This window comes from Lathamus discolor, chromosome 4, assembly GCF_037157495.1.
Source record: "Lathamus discolor isolate bLatDis1 chromosome 4, bLatDis1.hap1, whole genome shotgun sequence".
Classification (NCBI taxonomy): Eukaryota; Metazoa; Chordata; class Aves; order Psittaciformes; family Psittacidae; genus Lathamus; species Lathamus discolor.
The window spans coordinates 113,809,172-113,817,763 of record NC_088887.1 but is presented as its reverse complement, the minus strand read 5'-3'; the positions used below and the strand labels follow the sequence as shown (position 1 = coordinate 113,817,763).

General features: G+C 41.6%; 1 long non-coding RNA gene across 1 annotated transcript in view; it reads right to left on the bottom strand.

The window, feature by feature from the left end:
* Positions 1–570: 570 nt before the first annotated feature.
* LOC136014012 (uncharacterized) overlaps positions 571–8,592 on the bottom strand; it is a 10,881-nt gene continuing 2,859 nt past the window's right edge. Inside the window, exons 2-3 of the long non-coding RNA XR_010612479.1 lie at positions 1,775–1,937; positions 571–1,088 (exon numbers count right to left, since the gene is read on the bottom strand). This is a non-coding gene — a long non-coding RNA (uncharacterized LOC136014012). The remainder of the gene's footprint in view (positions 1,089–1,774; positions 1,938–8,592) is intronic.

The window sequence follows — 8,592 nt, the reverse complement described above, 5'->3', positions numbered from 1 at the left end:
GTTTAGATTGGATATAAGGAAGAAGTTCTTTCCTGTTAGGGTGGTGAGGCACTGGAATGGGTTGCCCAGGGAAGTTGTGAATGCTCCAACCCTGGCAGTGTTCAAGGCCAGGTTGGACAGTGCCTTGGGTGGGATGGTTTAGTGTGAGGTGTCCCTGCCCATGGCAGGGGGTTGGAACTAGATGATCTTGAGGTCCTTTCCAACCCAAACCATTCTATTATCCTACGATTCTATGTGCCTTAGCGTAGCTTCTAGGAGGATCTGTTCCATGATCTTCCCCCTTAAGCACAGAGGTGAGGCTGACAGGTCCATAGTTCCCAGAGTCCTACTTTCTACCCTTTTTTAAAAATGGGTCCAGTGTTCCCATTTCCAGTCACCAGGGACTTCAACTGACTGCCATGACTTCTCAAATACAGCGGAGAATGGTTTGGTAACTGTTTTAGCCAGCTCTCTCAGGACTCTGGGATGCATCTTGTCAGGTGCCGTAGACTTATGTATATTCAGGTTTCTCAGGTGGTCATGAACCTGATCTCTTACAGTGGGAGGGACTTTGCCCTCCAAGTCCCAGGTCTTGTGGTCCATCCACTTGAGAGCTGTGGGAAGAGAGATTGCCAGTGGAGACTGAGGCAAAAAAAATTATGAATACTTCAGCCCTTACCCTTTCCCTACTTGTGTCTTGAGTATAGGCTTGAAACCCCTCAACACCTCTTCTTCAGATAGCAAACTCTTTTATTGTATGCACATGTCTGGCACAACTAGTCTATATTTTAGCAAGGATATCTTGGTCCATTGTTATACAAATATTTTATCTAAATGTTGCTTCCCTGATACATTTTTATTTACCTAAGAGAGTCTTAATATCCAAACATTTACCACTCTAGTCTAAATATTCCTCTGCTCAACTGCAAAATGATTAGGAAGACAACTGCTGCTTTAAAGAAAATAGCAATGATACTATTGTTCCCTCTGTGAGCCAGACTAGGCACTGCAAATCATGTGTTCTTCAGAAGATACAGAGCTTCTGTCAGGACTTCTGATTTTGAAGTTTGTAAGTTGAAACCTTTAGCAATCACTTCTTAGTTCAAATGCTGGCAAAAAAAAAATAATATTTAATTTAGACATTGAAACACAGAAAACATTAAAATGAAAAATAAAATGTTGCCACTCGCCTTTCAGGCTTATTGCTAAGGAATAAAAGCAGATAATCCAGTCATGTCCCAGCTGAACAGGAAGGACAGTGCAGTTGCTTTTGTGGGGGATAAAACTGATTGGTTTTCATAATTTTGCCTGGTTTGTGGCTCAATTTGGCTCCTTTTTATTCCAAGTAAAAGGCATATATTCTCGGAAACACTTCAAGAAAGCATTTGCATATCATTTTATTCAAATGATACTGTTCAGAATAACAAACAAGTGAGACTCTTACTTCTTATCTTAGAAAGAGCTTGTCATTTCCTCATCAGGACAGTGTTGCTTTAGTAACTGAGCCATATGCACTCATTTGGAAGGCTAAGAGGAAGCTTATCTCTTTCATACTGATTCTTTCAGAAAGGAGTGGAAGGGAAGACAGGATTGACTCTGACATTTTAACTACGCAGCATGATTTGTAAGACCCGAGGACTGAAAGGAGATGGAAACACCTGGTGGGGAAGACAGCATAAGGGCAGATCCTAGAAGAATTTTTTGCACTTGCAAATTATACTATCCTGCTGTACTTAGTGTGGATCTGCAGCAGCCTTTTTGTTCAATTGTTTTGCAGGCGCAAATTTATTCTTACCAGATAAATTACAGAAGCAAACTAGTGTACTTATCTTCTTATCTAGGGGCATCTGTAGGCAAAATGGTGAGCTCTCCGGTTTGGTTACATGCACAAGGTTTAGGCCACATATCTCATACCCATGAAAAAGAGCTTCACACTCCCCGCCGCCTTGGACCTGCATCTGGAGACAGAAATTGCTTTCTTCAACATGGATTCTGAGGCATTCTACTGTCAGGAGATCAGTATTTAACACTGCACAGCAAATCACACAGCATCTTAGAATATCGAATAGAGAAGAAAACCACCAACTGGTCCATAAGGAGGAGTTTGCAAAGATAATGTAGCAATCACATTCCCTGATATTTTATACTGTTGTATAACTGGAGGTTTTGGATAAGCAGGTTTTCATTAGATTATCTCCATCTGTATGAACCAAAACAAACTCCACCAAAACTTGTGCAGAATTCTAAATAAAACCCCTCCTGGTTTCCTGCCACCAAAACTCCACTGCTTGGTAGGATGATCAAGTATGGTCTTCCCTGGTCTGTGAATCTAAGTCAGGTCTATTGTGCAGGTAGGTCTGGACTTCTAGACTCTATATTGTTTGTTGTCCCCAGAGCCTGAAATTTCTAACTCTAATGAGGGCTTCACACTGGCAGTGAGGAAGAAGTGTGGATACTTGGTGACCTCCATCATAAGTTGTGGAATCCAAGTTTTAGACTTTCTGCTCTGTCCTGGGAGACTCCATGGTGTTTTCCTGACTACTAGAAACCCTGTAATTTTTTAAAATACTGACGAAAAGCCCCATATTCACCAACAGGCGAGAACTAACTACAGACTTGCTGGCACTCAAACCAAAATGGTTACCTATTTCCAAACCTACTTCCTGTCTCTTCTGTAGGACATGTAGAAATGTCAGGGTTTTTGTCAAACTGGCTGACAGTTTTGTTTTGACAACACCAGTGTTTCCTAAATTGACCCTATATTTGTTGACTTCCGGCTGTTCTGCCTTAATGCACCCAAAATAGATAACCTTGAAAGCCTGCCCTCACTCTTCAATTAGTCCTGACTGCTATAGTCTGTCTCTCAGGTTGAGTAGAATAACAAGAACCTTTTGTTTCAGACATTTACATGGGTGCCAATCTGTTTCCAGGTACTTATTATCTGTAGGTCCCTAGACATGTTTGTCTGTCCTAGAGTTCATTTTACAGGGGTGAACAAGGACAGTCATTATGCCTGATGCTTAGTAAGGAACGAATTGTCACCAGCTCTCTGTCAGAATCTGAACCTCACTTTGAGTAAATCAAATTGCATGAAACATCTCTCATACTCTGCCTATTTCATGACAGGAGGTACTGGCATAACTTCAAGAAATAAATGTCTTGGCCAATAGTCTACTGGCTGCTGTGGAAGTCATAATTGTGGAGGAAAACAGCAAAACAGTCAGCTGGAAAATTTCAAAGAAAGGAAAAAAATATTTTTCCTCAAAAAGACACTTTTCTTGGTATTTATTTTCATGGACAAGCTTACAATGACGTTAATCTTGACTTTGTGAAACATCTGTCTTACACCTAAACAGCATCAGGATTCAAATTGTTGACTTTCCTCTTTTATGTGGCTTTCCAAGCCCAATTGACTAAGCATTCCCTGAACTGTCCTGCTAGACAGAATCCTGAACAAACCAAGAGAGACAGTGACTGTGCTACCCTTATCCTTTCATCTGTGTGGGTAAAGCTGGATTTTACCCATAGGGGAAATGTGTATTCATGTATCACCTTTCAGAACTTCCAGATCACAGGGCAGTATAGGACAGATGTCCACAGTCTCCGTTGAAACTATCTATCTTTGCATAGAAACATAACACTTGTTGGCTGAAGAGCATAAAAATGACTCTACAACTAGTGTCCTGAGTATTCAACTGAAAGCAGGGAGACTTCAGTGCAAAGGCACACTTCAGTTCTCATAATTCATAGTTCTTTTGTCAGATACTGTTTCCTGTTGGCTGGTTTAGGCACTTTTTTGATTAGAGCGAGCTTTTTTTTTGGGGGGGGAAACTATTTGCATTTTGAAGTGGTAGCCTAGATATATAACCAAGAATCTGGATCTTGATGGGCATCTCAGCCCAACAACATTACCTTCTATGTCCTTTGTGGGTCTTGTGCTAAATTACTTGCTTAAATCGCAATAGAAGCTTTGTGGTCATATTGGGAACTGACTTCAGTTCTCCAAAGCCCAAAAGAAACAATTCACAGTGCAGATCATCTTTTCCTCCCCTTTCTAGGAAGAATAGAATAGGCTACATTTTCTTACATGACCAAAAACAATAGCAAGAAAAAATCTGCATAGGAATTTAGACTAAATGGCTTAAAATAAACCCCCCAAACATACGGCATTTTATAAAGGTCAGGGAACAAATATTGCAGTTCAGTGAAGACCTCAGATTTTTAGTAAACAAATCTGAAACCAGAGCAGCTTCTCCACCCTCACAGACTGGTTCAGGGTTTAGGTTACCAGTCCCTCAGATGGCCAAGGTTAAGATCCGTGATTACGCAATGAAGGATGCTTGTCAGACTGAATGGAAGACAACATTCGGGTACCGTATTTTATAATGCTTCATAAACTTTGTTTAAACAGCATAAACAGCAGACAAAGGAAACTGGATTTTGCAATAAAAACTATTCTTATGAAAGCAAAAGTCACATGACGTCTTTCCCAGCTTTTAAGAGAGCAATAGAACTTGCTTTGCCTGCCAGCCCTGAAAAAAAGACTGAATTTAATGTCAAAGACAGAGGTCTTGTTAGGCAACAGTGCTACATTCCAAATCTTACATGTTTATAGCCTTCCTCCTTGCCTTAACCCCACCTTTTTCATGAGAAAAAAAAAAAAATCAAGTGGGTTTAACCCTTCAAAGCCTTTGACTTTGCAGCAGCTGAGACCACTCTTTTCACTGGATAAATTTTTCAAAGCAAAGTATATTGATGGTTAGCTTGCACACATGGGACATGTTTGTAAACACTGAGCTCATATCCACTGCAGGAAAGAAATCAAGGTCTCTATGGGTCCTAAATATCCTAATTTCAAAGCATTCATGCCCATCTACATTGAAATTTATCACCGATGCATCCCTCTCAGTGTAAAATCAATACTGCAGGCAAGCCTTTGTTGTTGCTTGCTAATTTCAACACTTATACATTTCTCCAAAGTCATCCTAGAAATATTTTTGGTAAATATACCCTGCTGGATAACCACATTCGGTTCCCTTCTGAAATGAGACTTTCCTTTTCCTTCACCAAAACCTTTTAGAAACTTCTCAAATGCAGTATCACTCCGTGTAAAGCCCTCAGACTGAAGTTTGTATTTGATAACCCCAAAATGGAAAGCCCATAAAATCCCAACCAATAAGGAGAGCCAAGTAACATCAAGGTGAATAAGTAACAGAATAAGCACTCAAGGAATATACATTAATAGTAAGCTTATAGCTCATCTCTAATTCACAAGTCCAATATAAAATATGCAGAAACAATGCTTTTAAATATAGTAACATTATCATATATAGCCCTTCTAGAAGAGAAGAAAAAATGGTGAAAAAGACAGTGATGTTATTTCTGTCCTCTATTTTTAATGAAAGACAACAACTGTCTTGCTTTGGTATGTACAGTGAAGGAGCTGTGAGTGAGACACAAACACTACGGCACAGAGAGAAGCATAGTATGCAAAGATCTCTGATGGTCAGTGACAGAAGGGACAAAGTAACCCAAGATTGGGTACAACATGCCAAAGGTGGGAGGGGGTGAGGGAAGGTGCACAGGAACTGGGATCATGGAGATAGCTGAAATGTGCTCATAAGCATGGAGAAGTGGGGCATAACTGGGATGTACAACATACTGGTGCGGAAGGTAATAGTCTTAGATGCTTTATCAAGAGTACAGGTAGAGAAAAAGGTATACAGAACTAAGAGGGATAGTGAGTAAATTTACAATAAAAGGGACAAGTGTGCTTTTTCAGTCACTCACCCAGCATCTCCACAGCTGGCGTTCATCCCTGTATCCTAACTTTAGTTCCATCTGAGACAAAGCAGAGTATCACTTTTATAGAGCTGGCAGATATATCATTACTTAGAGTAAACTCAGCTCTAGCTGCCATTCCAGAAAATCAGAAAAGAGGTATCTGGGGCAATCTGAAAGGTACCTCTAGTGTCCTCAACATAAAAAGGACATGGAACTGTTGGAACAAGTCCATAGGAGGTCCATGAGGGTGATCAGGGGACTCGAAAACCTCCTGTATGAAGAAAGGCTGAGAAAGTTAGGGCTGTTCAGCCTGGAGAAGAGAAGGCTGCATGGAGACCTCATAGCAGCGTCCCAGTATCTGAAGGGGGCCTGCAAAGATGCTGGGGAGGGACCCTTTGTTAGGGACTGTAGTGATAGGACAAGGAGTAACCGGTTAAAATTTAAACAGGGGAAGTTTAGATTGGACATAAGGAAGAAGTTCTTTACTGTAAGGGTGGTGAGGCACTGGAATGGGTTGCCCAGGGAAGCTGTGAATGCTCCATCCTTGGTGGTGTTCAAGGCCAGGTTGGACAGTGCCTTGGGTGACATGGTTTAGTGTGAGGTGTCCCTTCCCATGGCAGGGGGGGTGGAACTAGCTGATCTTAAGGTCCTTTCCAACCCTAACTATTCTATGATTCTATGGAATTAAATTGAGATCTTGATCTACCCTGATGATAATGGAAGCTTAGCTGACCTGTAAACATTTACAAGTAGACATTTAGCACAAAATCTCTGAAGCTGAAACACACCCCCACATCTCAGCTCTCACCTCTAAGTCTAGTGCCAACTGAAATGTCTATCTGACCTCCAGCCAGCAGGTCTCCTCTAGGTCTTCCATTATATCTGACAGCCCCATGACGATGTTCCAGTCCCTTGAGGGCTCTTAAGTGGCAGCAGACACCAAGTTCAAGCAACTGAATCATGCCTCCAGCATCTATACCTTCACTTACTTCTGCAAATACCCTGATCACTGTCCAGAGAAAAACACCACATCTGGTAGCCTGGTACTGATGTACTCATGCATGTAGAAGGTAGAGGAACTGTTATAGTTTAAAGGAATTTGGTTTTGACACAGGAGATGTGAGCATCAAAAATCAATGAAGACAAAATCATGTATATAGGCAAAATTTATTTCTTAATATATATGTAAAAACTGTGCTGGGTAGCTAACAGAACACCTTGAAGTGTGGCTACACAGTTGTCTACAAATAACAATGAAAAACTGCACAATTAAAATCTGTAAAAAGCATTTAAACCAGGATTGCCGAATAAACTGCATGCTTAAATCTAAGATTCTGTCAACATTTCATAGCAGCCAGGTAGTGAGTGGACAGGCCCCAGAGTTGCTCCCTCCCTCCTAAAGCCCTAACCAAGAAGTTGTAGAGACAAATTCATGTTTATATTTTCCAGCTACAATAGTGAAATATTAGTTTCTATACAGGGAACCAGTTTCTGAGATACAATTACCCAGACGCCTTGTAAGTTTTTGTATGCAAATTGTGTATGGAAACTACATAGGTAAGCTGTGTGGTTTTGGCTTGTGGCCCTGGAAGAAAGAAGGTATAGTGCTGAGCTCTCAAAGCACAAGGTGAGCCTGAAACTGGGTATCTCAATTGCTACCTGTGTATGTGAATTATGCCCGCATTTCTTAAAGAGAGGAATAGCAGCTCAGTAACCCTTTTCTCTTCTGCTGGGTTTCAAAGCAATAACAACCAGTACCTGATTTACAGAAAGGGTGTTCAGGCACCAGCCTTCAAAGGAGAACTGTAAGGCAGTGAATCTCCAGGGGAGTACGTGAATTGTAAAAATACAATAATAGTTGTATTAATACAAATCCTCTTTGTTTCCCTCTTAGACTGGCCTGGATGGTGTGCTGAGTTTCCTGGGCCTCATTTGAATTTTTACCATGCTTCAGCATCTCATGTTTCTTTTTTGAGGACCAAAAAGAAACGTAGGCATTGCATTGCTTGTTGTTTTGATGCCTAAGCTGACTTTTGGTATTTAGCCTCACACATTTTCTTTACTACTTATCTCTAAATACTTTTTGTGACACAAATTGTAAATTATCTGTTTAGGCATTGCTTTTTGAATTAAGCTTCATAATAGGCTCTACTGCATGTGTAGGGCAGCATGTAACATGGCCTTTGAAAGCAGAGGTTATTGATGGAACACTCATTCAGATATGCTGAGTTGATTAAATGAAAAGAGGCAACACAGACAAATCTAGCATAAACATAATCATCATTTTACCACAGACAGTGTCAGGTATAAGCAAGAAGGGGCTGCTCTGTAAACTGGGCTGAGCTGGGAGCTGATGGGGACAGTGAGGATAGTAAGGCAGTGCCCTCCCTGGCACAGCCCCGTCCCACAGCACCCTAACCAAAACAGCAAAACAGGTCTGGTGACAGTGACCACATTCAGCCACGAGTCCAGATCACCAGGTCAGTCCATAGTGATGAGACAGGTTGAGCCTGAGGTCATGCTCAGGATAAGTGGACTCATGGCCAGGTGCAGGCATGCTGTCCACGCAGCTGCAGCAAGAATAGGGGCAACAAACACAGCTCCCAAGCCCGGAGGATGACAAGACTGCCACTGAGGTGCCTTGCAGCTCTGTCCCACTCAGCTCTCCTCTCAGCTGTCTCATCCAAAGTCACAGCAGAACCAGCCTTAAGTGCAGACGGCCACACTACTGGGAAAAAGTGGCTGCAGTAACTCTGCAGCGTCCTGACACTGTGACGCAGAAATAAGCTTGCTAGGGCAAGCGTAAAGTTAACTCAGGGGACATGACAG